Below are 14,757 nucleotides of genomic sequence, written 5' to 3' on the forward strand. Positions count from 1 at the left end.
CCGTAAGGCCTACACCTACGAATCATCAGCCACAGCTCACAATTTGGATGAAGCACATCACATTTTTTTTTTCTTTTCACTTTTCAAGAGGTAAAGTTCTGTTTACTGCCGAGTTCGAGTCCGTTTAAGCTCATGTGGAAAGGGTCCTGTTCGTTCCAACTGGGTCATTGTTCACTTGGTTAGCTGTAGCCATTTTTGGCATTCACTAACATGTAAAAGCTCATCTAAAGGTCCATTCTTAACCTTTCTTCAATATGAGTTTCTTGGTTATTTTATTTGATGTTTAAATGTTGTAATTTTCTGCATGTTATTCCCTTCTTTTGCCTAACGTCATTTCATTTATATTCTCTCCTTATACTCCCTCCGTTTCAATTTATGCAAACCCATTTGACTGGGCACGACATTTAAGAAAGAGTGAAGACTTTTGAAACTTGTGGTTCAAAATAAATCTTGAATATTTGTGTGGCTGTAAATCATTTCATAAAGTGAATTTGTTTCCAAATTAGGAAATAAGTCATTCATTTTGGCACGGACTAAAAAGGAAATAGGTTCACATAAATTGAAACTGAGGGAGTATGTTATTTGTTTGTGAATAGACGCATGATGCAGTAGTTTTTTTTTTTTTTTGTTCCAAAATTATTAGTATTAGCTTTAGTTTGGTTTGGATTGGTATTATTTGAATTTAATGGTTGGAATTTAGATGGATTCTAAGTGTTTTTGGGAGTAGTAAGGAGATAAATGACTTCACGTTAAAGGATTTGGAGTTTGAATAAATTCATGTTCTATCTTTGTTCTTAAAACGTTGCCTCTTCTTTGGTTTTAATGTTGATTAATTTACACTTAAGTTTAACTCTGGTCTTAGAGTCATAAGAACAGAGCTTAATGTGATTGCGTTTTGTTTTCAGCATGGTTCTCTGTTAGTAAATTAATCAAAGTTTAAATAAGGATCCAAATATTTTAGTATGAGTGTGGTGTTCTTAAAAGTATATGCTCTCCCCTGGGTTCATTCAAGTGAGATAACATCGTAATTAGTCATTTGTCTATATATTATTAGTATTTAAATTTTTGTGGATCACTAGTAAATTAATTTGTTTGTTTCGTTATTATGCCGAATGTCCCGAATTGAGTTGATTTGGATAAACTAATTATGAAATGCCAATTTATTTTAGTTAATTTGGGGGGCAAATTTGACTTACAAAACAAAGAGGGTCATTAGTTAAATAAGTAGACCCTGTAATGCTTGCCATTTAGTATATCGTTCTGTGCATTGATATTTACTAAATTTCAGCACGTTTGTTATTCATGTGACAATATTGAATCTTTTGGTTGCAAAACATCCACAAATTTTCGGATAAGAAGAGTTTTATAAATTGAAATTAGATCGAAGGGATTTGATATTTTATTAGAACGAATGATTAGGCCTATTATTAATTCCAAGGCCTCTTTAATTAATTAAGTGGTGAGATGAGCGAGACGAGCTGCGAATAATTTCAAATCTCATTGCTATTGAAACGAAAAGAGTGGTAAAACCAATTGTGAGGGAGCGAGATGGGTCTCGAATTTATTCAAAACCCATTGTCGAAAGAGTGAAAATTAATAATAGCCAAATAATTTTAAGTCTCGGATTTTAGAGATAAATAATTGCTTTTAACCCTAGATGAGCTTTAGGCACGTTTCAAGATGTTTGTTTCGATTAAGAATGCGGTTACGCATCTTATTTCGAGACGCTTTAAACAACTCAAGGATGCGGTTACGCACCTTGGCCAATCTCGTTTTAATAATTAATCTTGTTTCGATTGAGAATTGGTTACGCATCTTATTTTGAGACATTTAAAAGATCCAGAATGCGGTTACGCATCCGGGTTAAGACTAATAAAAGTTCAACAATAAAAAGTACGAGCAAATCAAGGCTAGAGAACATAATACATCCAAAAATAGATTAAGCTAAGTATAAGTCGATAAAGCGACCGTGCTAGAACCACGGGACTCGGGGAATGCCTAACACCTTCTCCCCGGTCAACAGAATTCCTTACCCGGTCTTTTGTTTTCACGGACCAATAATAAAAGAGTCATTTCCTTTTGATTAGGGATTCATAAGGTGACTTGGAACACCAAAACTCAATTCCAAGTGGCGACTCTATAAAATAAAATAATCCCTTTTCAAAACCGTCACTTCAATTGGAAAAATCCTTTAATAATAAAACCTTTGTGTGTTTATCACGGGGCTGCAAAAAAGGGGTGTGACAGGGTCAAGGAAGGGTCCGGTCCTTTTGGGTTGAGTCAGAATTTTATGTGAATCAATAAATAAAGGCTATGTGTTTAATTAAATGTCATATAATTAGGAGCAATTTTAAGCCTAAAAATTAACGTTAGGGACAAATTTAATCTAATAAGCGCATTTTTTGAGACATTTCTAATCCTTCAAAGACATTTTTTGATCCTTTTTGAAAAATATTAAATGATTGAAGCCTAAAATGGGGAAGATTGAACCATAATCCCTTACGTTGTACACAGTGGGTAAATATAATTATGTTAGGTAATGAAATGAAACCTCCCTAGTGTTGATAATTAGGTTTTTAATTTTGGATATATAGGTAAACGAAGGAAAAATTTCATAAGTATCGAGATTAGTGCCTTTTTTGGCAACAAAATAGCGACATCAACTTTTTTTTAAGACGCAACATATACAGTGCATATGCACGCATACAGCGGATACATTATATATATATATATATATAGGGGTGGACACACCTTAGGTTAAGAGATGTCATCCGACACCGCTTCGTCGGAAAATTTTGATATATATACACGTATGTATGTATGTATATTATCTGAAAAACAGAATATATCATATATTATATAATCTAAATGACACTTCTATGAATAAAGGATGTTGTAACTCACTGGTTAAGTCTTTGCTATTTCGGCAATTACTACGGGTTCGAAATTGCGTAATGTAATTGTGTTAGCTATTTTTTTTCAAAATAATTTGTAAGTGCTCACCCCTTTGTGCTGAAAAAGAGCACCTTGAGTTGGGTTCGAAACGTCACAACACTTCTCATAGTGGCCATGATACAAAACCAGTTCTCATTCGTTTCAAGATAAGCCCTGCACATTAAGTTCCTTAAAAGCAATCTGGAACTGAATTATAACCCTAGGGGTGAAAAAATTATTTATTATTCTCTCCATTTTGTTTGTATGTTTTCCTCTAAATGTCAACATTGCTTATGAAAAATCCTACGTACGCCACTGTATATATATATATATATATATATATATATATATATATATATATGTTATATAACCTAAGTTAAAAAAAAGGGGGTAGTAAATTTTTCAATAAGTTCTTTCAATAAGAAAAGTTCAAAGGCCAAAGCAGGAAATTAATGTTGTTTTCAAATAAATTTTTTAACAATCCTACTCGGTACTCTCACTCCTATATTTCTTCTTATCATGTAGTTATAATTAATTTTCTGTCTATATATTTTTATTTTTATTTTAATCTTAATCTGGACTTTGTCCAGTCACGAATTTTGTTATATTATTCATCTCTTTCTCTTAACCTTTGTTCTTAATAACAGTCTTCTTTAACCACACCTTTGTAACCACGGCCAACATCGTCCTTTATCATTTGGACATTAAAACGGCCTCTTTAAAACCTAGGAATTTACAGGTTAATCCATCGAGGTTATTAAGAAGTTAAGAGAATAACCATATACTAAGAATAACAAATTCATGAGGATAAGGAAGTAATTACTTAAACATAATAATCACAAAATAATTTACATAATAGGGAGATTAGTACAGAAAACATAGTAAATAAACTTACATGGTTTGAAGAAGGAGGGAGGTTTCCCTTTCGGGGAACCCCAAAAACTACTTCACAGTAGGGGGTAGTTATTAAAAACTTAATACTATTTTACAATAGGAGTTTATATTACACAGGTTTTTGGCTGGGCAAGGGATTGGAGCATTTGATGAAAGAGAAGGGTAATATGAAAAATTTCTAGAGAGAGGTGGTTGGTGCTCTTGTTGGTGATGTCTTTGCTTCTCCAAAAATGCTGCTATTTATAGGCGTCTTGGCGAACTTCAACTCCGGATTTCAAAATGTTGAAGAATCTTTTGAGTTCAGCCGGGTGCTGTTTGGGCCCCATCGTCACGTGAATTTTTTCAAAAGAAAACTTTATTTACTTGTCCGCTACCGACCGTCCATTTACTTGTGGCGCTTTATTAAAGTTACTTTTAATAAAGCTCTCTTTTTCTCGCGTACGTCTTCTAGCCGTTGCTTTTGTTCAACGAATCTTTCGATCTTTTGTTTTATCATGACTATTTCTCCATTACTTTTGTCCGATTATTTTGCTTTTTCACACATACCACACACACACACACACACACACACACACACACACACATATATATATATATATATATATATATATATATATATATATATATATATATATATATAAATTTTTTTATGTGTCTAAATTATGTAGTGCAATAGAATCAAAACTCATTCCCGAATCGACGTCGTTTGGGTCTTGTGAATCTTGAAATGCACTATTCTGAAAATTTACCATATCTCCTTCTTCTGAACTATGGACTGGTGACATCTTTGAACTTGGAGATAATTCTGGACTAGGGTTCTTGATTATATGCTTGTCTTGTTCTGCTTTTGTTTGGAAAAATCTTTCCAAAGTCTCTTTAACTATGCTTTCTATGTTGTCATTTTTTTTTCTTTTTTGCAAGCATGCTTTTCTTGGTAGAAGTAGCTCCTTGCGTTAGTGTCTTTGGTAGTCTTCGTCTTGTCTGGAGAGATGAACATCCCTCATCTTCACTTTTTGGCAAAGTGACAGCCATCAACGGATTTGATGAGTCTTTACCGGCTACCGTTTGAACCGGACTAGCTGTATCTTTATCCGATACAGTGGATCTATTTGCATTCATTGGGGAATGCACACCTGTCTCATCCATTTTTGTCTGAGATGGAGAACTCTGGGATTGTACTAATTCAAACTTAACTGCTTGTAGTCTTTGTTCTAACAGTCTTGCTTGTTCCAAGAGTTTCATTTTTTCTTGGATGAATGTCTCTTTCTGCTGATTAAGTCTTCTGACGGTCTCAGTCATAGTAGAGCAGTGATCGTAAAAAATCACCTTGTCTGTGTCTTTTTGTATATTGTACTGAGAGGTTCTATCTGGATATTGTCTGAGAGCTGGAGAAATATAATAGTTTGGTCCCAACACTCCTCTAGCATAGTCTAATGCCTCAGTGAAATCATTAAAGCCTTTAAAAAGAGGTCTTCTTATATCTTTAATAGAATCTAAAACTTCTATCCAGGTTTGAAAAATACCATTAGCTCTACCATGGACTACAACATAAAATTTAAATTTCTTATCTAGATTTTTGTCTGTAAAATACTGACAAAGTGCATTTAGAGTGGCTACAAAATGACCAGCGTCTTTTTTTTTTTTGCGATATCCATAAATTTTCTACTAAACATGTCTGTTGTTTGTCTATTACATATTCTGGTAATACCTTAAAAGTTAAATTAGATGGCTGGAAAAATACTAAATTATTGGTTCCAAAATGTATTCTTTCTTGGGCGTTTTTGTTTAATGCGTATGTAGGTCTAAAATGAAGATTACCTAGTACCTTTTGTCCGTAAGTGTCTTGGGTTGAGGCTATGCCTTTTCCCTTGTCTCGTTGTCCGAGAACTTGATGGTCTCATCGTTCAAATAGAAAATCGCTAGATGTGATTTTTAATCGCTTAATTGTCTGCTAAATTATTATCTTTTTCTTTTATATGTTCGAATGTTAAATTATAAATTGAAATAGTATCCATAAAGTTTAACCATCTTCGTCTATCGCTACTTTTATCATTAATTTTTTGATAGAATTTGACTATAGCTTCACAGTCTGTTCTTACCAATATTTCTAGTTTATTTAGTATATATAGTCTAAAACTATTTAAGCCATATATTACAGCTAAAATTTCGGCGTCTATACTACTCATATTTCCTTTTTCTCAGTACTTACCGCTTTGATAAGCACATATCTTTTCTTCACTTTTATTGTTATATTTATTTGGTTTTGCCTTTAATACGGCTCCCCATCCTTCGAAGCTTCCATCTGTTTCTATAATTAAATAGTCTGTTTCTAGGGGCATATTTAAGTCTGGAATATTCTTTATTTTTTCTTTAATTTTTTGTACTAATCTAATATCTTCGATATTAAAGTGTTTTTGACCATTTGATCCCGTTTTTTAATACAATGGTCCTGCTATTTTTCCTAAGTCTTTTATAAAACTTCTAGCATAATTTACTATTCCTAAGAATTTTTGTAATTCTTTAACATTATCTAATTTATCTGGCATTTCTAAGGCCTTTTTAGCTATATGAGGTTGCAATTTTATTTTGCCATCTCCTAGTACTACTCCTAAAAAGTTTATATGGTTTTTACATAATTCCATCTTTTTCTTGCTAATTATTATTCCATTTTCTACAAATAATCTAAATACGTCCGGAGGTGTCCTAAATGTTCCTTCATATCTTTACTAAATACTAATATATCATCTACATATACTAGGACAAATCTTTTATAGTCTCCAAATATACTATCCATTTTTCTTTGAAAGATTGGTGGAGTTGTCTTTAATCCAAATGGCATTACTAACCATTCGAAATGTCCTTCGGGATTTGTGTAAATGCGATCCATTCTATACTTTCTTCATGCATTCGTATCGCCAATATCCTGATTTACAATCAAATTTACTAAAGATCTTTTTACTTTGTATTCTATTTATTAGTTCTATTTTGTCTGGTAACTTATATCTATCTGTTGTGGTGTTATCATTAAGTCTTTTGTAATTTATTACCATTCTAGCTTTTCCTCTTACTATCTCACTATGATTTCTTACCATAAATGCGCGGATCTATGTTTAGAAGTAGATCTTCTTATTACTCCTAAATTTAATAATTCTTTTATTTGTACTTTAAAGTCTTCAATATCTTGGTTAGTTGCTTCTATTGAGGTCGTTTTAATTATATATTCTGGATTTATTATGTCTAATTTACATACAATTTTGTTATTGTTCCAATGTTTTAAAGGTTTTTCACCTATAATTTCTATCTCATCTAGTATTCTTATTATATTATCTAAATCTTTTTGATTTTTTATTACTCCTATCCTTTCTATCCCTATTTTAAAATTATATAATTTTGTTTCTATGTCTATTAAAGTATAATTTTTTTCTATTAGATTATCGTCGTCTAGTATTTCTTCTTCTTCTAGAATTAAATTCTTTATTTCTTTTTTGCTTTTGCAGCATGTATTGTTGTCTTGACAATCCTTACAACAACTCTCTTCTTTCTTTTGCAGGTTTATTTGGTCTGGAATAGAGATCTTCTTATGTCTGATTCTAGTTTCTGTTTTTTGAGCTTGTACTGGTGTATGAATAATGTTTTTTAGAAAAATTACTCCATCTCTTGTAATCATGCAACTTCCATTGTTATGTAACATAAAGTCTAATCCGATGACAAAATCTATATTTATATTCAAGTCTCTTACCCATATTTTTTCCATTTTATAACTAGGTTTATAAAATTCTGAACAAGTGTTGATAAAGCTAATGTATGCCTTATGAACATAATGTTTATATATATTATGAGTTCCATCCATTTGCATGGTCTAAAATCGGTTTGTCTAGAACTTTTATTAAATTTGGTGAAACTATTCGTTTATTTATTATACATTTAGTACATCCCGAATCTACTAATGCTAATGTCTCTATCTCATAGTCATCTATTTTAATTCTTGCAAGTATTTTTATTGTTCCTAATTTTTTATCTTCATTACATACTAGGGCTCCATGGTCTTCTATACTCATTAGTTCCGCTATTGAATCTTCCGGTATTGTTCTTAGCGGTTGTATATTAGATAAACGTATTTCTTCATCTTCGCTATTTGCTTCTTTTTCTTTTCCTTTTTCTAATTTATATAATCTGGTTTCTAATTCGTTTATTCTAGTTTCTAATGTCATTATTCTTATACTAATAGTAGGGTCTTCTATTTTTTTATGTCTTTCTTCTTTATGGATTTTTGTCTTAAATTCTTTTTCTATACACATAATACATCCTTCTATAAAATAATTTTTACATTTTGCTCTTTTATCTCTACTAGGAAACCATTTACAAGAGAAACATGCATTACTATCTAAACATTTATTTCTTTCGAAGTCGTGATTACATCTTCTGATATATTTGCTAAATTATCCATTTGAATTGGCTCTAGATCTAGTTTTTCTAATCCTATCTCATTAATTAATTCTTCTGCTTCTGAGTCTGATGAGTCTGTTTTAATTTTTTCTTCAGTATCTACACTTACTATGGAGTATGTACTTTACGTGTCCGACGATATATATTCATCTACATTTATTAAGGTTTCTTGAAAGTCTTCAATTAGTTGTGAATTTCGTGTCTTATTATTTATTCTTTTTGGACATGTATTTGCTAAGTGTTCTACACTTCCACAAGTAAAACATTCCGGTTTATTTTTATAATTTCTATCTCGTTCTATATTTTCTTATATGTCTATTTCGTCTAAATAGGGTTTTACGTCGATGATTTCTAAGGTAGTATTTCTTTCTATTGTATTGAGGGTAGTTTCTGTTATATTGAGTTCTGTATTTCTTATACTTTTTCCTTTTATAATTGTCTTTATCGTAACTATGAGTAGTGTATACCACGCTTTTATAAAAATTCATCTCATTTTGTTTTAATTGTTTTTGTATCTGTATATGCGTGCATTTTTTTTTGTAGTATATCCATTATATGTTGTATTCTATGTCCTATTGACCATTTTAAATTAGGATTTTGTACTACTCGTCTCTTTTATTCCATCTGTCTTCTATTTCTCTTCCTAGAGCTCCTGGTAGTTTATTAAATAATTTCCTTCCTAGTTCTTGGTCAAAAGCGTTTCCACTAATTGTACAATAATAAAAATAATCATTTAAAAAATTTTTAATATGAAACCAGCTACTTATACTTAACTGTTCTAATTTAATTAAAGCATTTCTTTGTAGTATTACTAATCTACTATTTAGATCTTCTCCAGTAATTAAAGTATGCATTTTATTGGTAAAATTGTATGAATTTGCTCCCATGGATACTAAGTATTGGAATTCCATTGGAAAATCTTCCTTATATGCTTCCCATAGAGCTTTAGCTGATTCTCCTAAAAATGTCTCTAAGTATTTATACATAGTTTCCAAGCATCTCGTATCATTATAAGTTTTTATATAGTCTCTGCTACTACTATTCTTTTCCAAAGGTCTATTATCGAATTCCATCTTTGTGGATCATGAGTCGCTATATTTAATATTTTTCCTTTATTACCTCCTTCTTGGAGAATAATAGGTTCTTCTATAAGCATTCTTTTCCCCGATGGTTTTATATTTTCTATAGGTTCTCTCGTTCTAAAAACTCTTCTTTTAGGTACATTTCCTGTGCTCGTGTCTACTGTGTATTGTTCTCCTGTTGTTCTTTGAAATGGACTAGAACTAGATGCACTAGATTCTATTAATTCTTTTTGGCTTATTATTGAGTCTATTTCTTCATCACTATCTTATATATCTTCTAATATTTTATCGAAAGCGTCTGATTTCTCTTGGTGTATATGTTCTATTCTATATCCCCAATTATCGGTTCTAGCTTCACATAATTTCACATAATTTAAAGTGATTTATAGTTTCTTCTATTGTTAGATTTCCTAACTTACATCCTTTACATCTAAAATTTATATTTTTATTTTCTTTATGAAGTATTTTTGCTTCTTCTGTAGCTATGTCTACTTCAAAATCTTTTTGTGTTAATTCTATGTTCATAAGGGTTGACTCAGTAATTTCATTTTCATCTAGAGCACTTTCTTCTTCTATGTCTCTTTGTGATGTATAGTTATAATTGGTAAATCTTATAGATGTCTCTCCTTTAGAATTAATGTACATTAGGTGTGACTCTGGTTGTAAAATCTTCTAATTTCCATTCTAACCCTGCGTATTCTTCAGGATTTATTTTTATAGGTTTAATTAAATTTATTCCTCTATTTCCCATTAATTCTACGACATCTTTTACTTTAATTTTAAACTTAGTATTACTATTATTTGTCATTTTTCCTAAAAATCCTATGCACATTAATAAATTATTACCATTACACATTTCTTCGTATCCTTTAGTCTGTATTCCTATTTTTATATGTTTTCCAAATTCTGCTAAATTCATTATAAAGTCTGGACTAATATAAAAAATTTCTCCATTATTTGTCATATCTACCTCTGTTATTCCGATTATTGACTTCTTCATGTCTGACCATCTATCATCGTAAATTACTATTAAGACTTTAGTTCCTAAATTTTTTCTAGTTAATCCTTTTAATCCTATTACTATTAATCCCATATGCATTAGCGTCCTTCCAGTATTTTTTATTTATCTTAAAGCTTCTGGATTTATTAGATTTATAGTAGTAACTTTAGTTCCTATGGCTGACAATTGCTCTTCTCTATAATGTCTATATAATTGTGTTGTTCTTGAAAACTGTCCTATGTTGTATCAAGTCTTTGGATTTAATAGTTTTAATTGATTTTGTTGGAAAATCTGTATGTCTCAGTCTACATCTATTACCTCACTTAATCGTTGGTTGTTTCCTCTCGGTGTTCTTCTACTTAAAATTCTTGATAAAAAATTATTACTTATTCTATTATCTGAAAAACTTACTCTTGGTCTTTCTTGCCTTTCTGTTTCTCCTTCGTTTCTTGATCTAATTGGAAGAAGGTCCATTTTTGTGCTTTTCTAGTTATTTTAACTTTTTCTTTTTGAGGTGTTATTTCTACCTTTTTTAATTGGTCTATTAATTCTTCAACATCTTTATTTTTAGATGTCTCTTTATTTTTCTCTTTTTGTTGTTCACTTAGCAACCGAATGCGCTCACTTATTATTTCTAACCTTGGTATTATTATTTCGATTTTCTTTATTATTTCTAATATTAATGAAATTATAGTAATATTTTGTTGTAGTGTTATTTGATCCGATTTAGCGTTAGGTATATAATCTTTATAGTCTGCTGGTAAAGGTATAGACTTTTCTATTAATTTTGTGGCTTCTTCTTGAGCTAAGGTTGGTCTACTCATGAAAGAGTGATTTCTTTTAGTTCTTCTCTTGTCTTTTTTAATTCTTTAATATCACTAGTTAAAACTTCTACGTTGCGTTATTTTAGAGACTATTTGGGTTGTCTTTAGTTCTATCTCTTTTGGTTTTTCTGTAATAACGTTAACTAACTTTTCTATTTCCGTCTTTGTAGGTAATTTTTCTAGATTAAATTTTTTAACTAGAGTCTGGACTTTCTTTTCTAATTCTAATTCTTGTGTTTTTAAGTAATCGAGATTTTGTTCTACTTTTTCGAAAGTTTTCTTTTGCTTAGTCTGGGATGCTTCTACTACCTCTAATATTCTAGTAATGTTTTTATTATTTTCTTGTATTTTTTCACTAAAATTTATGACTAAATCTACTAATGTGTTCAACTGTTTGTCTTCACTATGTAATATATGGTCTCCGTTACTGAAATTACACTTTATAATACTATGATCTTTTAATGCTCTATATTTCTTTTCTGGGTATATTCTTAAGTCTAAGTATTCTAGATTTTTTAATGTATCTATTTTTCTAGATGTATTTATTATCCTAACGGAATCTTTATTTTATAAACTTTCTTCTGGTACTCTATACTAGTTGTAAATCTTTCTATATCTTCTCTTATACCCTGTAATTCCCACATTATAGCAGAGATTGTTTCTTCGTTAATCTGACTTTGTAAGAGTCTATTGTTTATTAGTGAGGATAATGTTTCTGCATTTATTATTTCTAAATATGCACTTAACGCCTTTTCTACTTGTCTATATTCTCGTCTTCTCTCTATATCTCTATATAAATACCAATGATTGATAGCTATTTGTCTAACAAAGGGTAGTGTTCTCATTAATATGGTCTAAATCACTTCTGGTTCTTTGAGATCTTTCTAGATTTTATATATCCTAGTAACTTATATTCTAATCCCGATATTATATCTATTAATTCTTATAATCTTAACTGGTTTTCTTTGGTACTACTTAATTTAATATATTCTGAGTATCGGTTATTTAATTCTTGTTTGACTTTTAAATAATGATCTTGCATCTATTAACCTAAACGCATAACGTTTACTTGTTGTTCTAGCTGTCTAATATAGTCTTCAGTTCTAAATATAGCGTCGTTGGTAAAATGAACTTCCCAAAGGAGATTATTTCGAAAACTTAATACTACTGTATTATGATTTAATTCTTCTCTATAAGCTATGTCTAAATAGTTAATGTGTTCGGTAAGGAACTTTCTTGAGCTTCTAAGATTTTCTAGTCCTTTTCTAGTAATATAGATCATGCGATAGTGAAAACTTATATGTTTAGCAAAACGGTGTTTCTCATTAACTCTTGTCTAACAGTAGGTACAGGTGCTTGCTTTCTTCTTCTAGCAGAAAAAGGTCTTCTCATATAGTCTTAGATGAGTCTTAGGTTCCAAAAATCTTCTCGCTCTGATACCAATATTAAAGGGGGTAGTAAATTTTTCAATAAGTTCTTTCAATAAGAAAAGTTCAAAGGACAAAGCAGGAAATTAATGTTGTTTTCAAATAAATTTTTTAACAATCCTACTCGGTACTTCCTCACTCCTATACTTCTTCAAACCATGTGAGTTTATTTACTATGTTTTCTGTACTAATCTCCCTATTATGTAAATTATTTTGTGATTATTTTGTTTAAGTAATTACTTCCTTATCCTCATGAATTTGTTATTCTTAGTATATGGTTATTCTTTTAACTTCTTAATAACCTCGATGGATTAACCTGTAAATTCCTAGGTTTTAAAGAGGCCGTTTTAATGTCCAAATGATAAAGGACGATGTTGGCCGTGATTACCGGGGTGTGGTTAAAGAAGACTGTTATTAAGAACAAAGGTTAAGAGAAAGAGATGAACAGTATAACAAAATTCGTGACTGGACAAAGTCCAGATTAAGATAAAAAAAAAAAAAAATATATATATATATATATATATATATATATATGTTTAAGTTATATGTATACTATATATACTTATAACTTATATATATATATATATATATATGTTTAAGTTATATGTATACTATATATACTTATAACTTATATATTATAACTTAAGTTATTTATAGCTTAATTTTTTTCTAAGTTTATAAATTCGTATATATATATAATATTGTATATACACTGTTATATTGTAAATACAAATGTATATATACTGATACATTGTATATACACTGATAGCATATTCACTATAGGCACGCGCATATAAGTGTTGTGGCTATAATTAGGAATATATGTATCATGTATATTTTCTATAAATATAAAATATACCTATGTTTTGTTATTATTTAAAAGAACTCTTATAAAATACAATTATGGAGCATAACTAGCTATAAAAAGTATAATTATGGAGCAAAACCAATAACATTAGGTAATTTTTTCTAAAAATAAATCTCTTAAAACGGCTATTCGTGCACTTTCGGCCTTTATTTTGTACTAGTATTTATTTGGGAGCCAGATTTTGCATATGATGCAAAAAAGTGCAAATTACAAGCTTTCGGAACAAGCTACATTCGAGTCAACAGACAACTTATAATGATTCGGTATGGTTTGTGAGTAATCCGACATGATATATGTTGAACATAACATCAAGTCATATCGATTTGTCATGATTTACATGCCATCATCTGATATGTATTATTTTTCTTTTGTAGCTTTGATTTACATGCCATCATTTGAAATGTATTATTTTTCTTTTGTGGCTTTGAAATCATAAAAAAAAGTATCATGAGCATTATAAATAAATAAATGAGTGAATGTAATAAATAACTAAGAGGTACAACTTTTCTTTTTAGATGAGGTATCATAAGTGAAACTTGAAATCATGACAATTTGTTATAGTATGGGAGTTATCAACATAATAACTATGTTAAATATAATATGTACGAGTGAAACACACACTACAAGAAATGCCCATGTGGGGAAGCCAAGCCCGTACTGTCTCATAGACATTCCAACAAAAAGTCCACATAAAGCATACAATAAGCCGAAATCTGTAGCTACAGGCCTAAGAAGCATCACCATACAAAAGATACCCGTAGCTCCAAATAGAAACACAACATAGAGGGTGTAACCAACCGATTCCCTGAATTGCATCAGAAAAAGCACAACCCAACCCATCAATAGCCCAATAGGCTGGTACCGACTCAACCTCTCTGGGTGATCTGAGGTGGCATATTTTCACCCCCAAGCATAGGACGCAGATGCGAATCATTCACATAAATGAATGCATGTCCAGCGACCACACCAGCAATGATGCAACAGACATTCATATGGACGGTCTCTATAACTAAGATGAACACTGTCACCCCCCAAAAAACCACAGACAACCAATACCACAATTGCCTTTCAAGTGGAGTCATTACCAAAGAAAGAACCGAGACGAAAAAAAGAAGGAGAGTAAAAATGGCGAAGAACTTAAGAATGTCGCGAGTCCGTACGGTTTTTCTTTTTGCCTTTTCCCCCAAGTTTCAATAATAAAGTCTTAATTACCTAAAAAAAGGACTGAGGACTTAATTGGAGTAAACTGATGTCCGAATTTAGGGTTCTCATTGTAATACTT

The sequence above is a fragment of the Lycium ferocissimum genome, chromosome 4, assembly GCF_029784015.1.
Source record: "Lycium ferocissimum isolate CSIRO_LF1 chromosome 4, AGI_CSIRO_Lferr_CH_V1, whole genome shotgun sequence".
NCBI lineage: Eukaryota > Viridiplantae > Streptophyta > Magnoliopsida > Solanales > Solanaceae > Lycium > Lycium ferocissimum.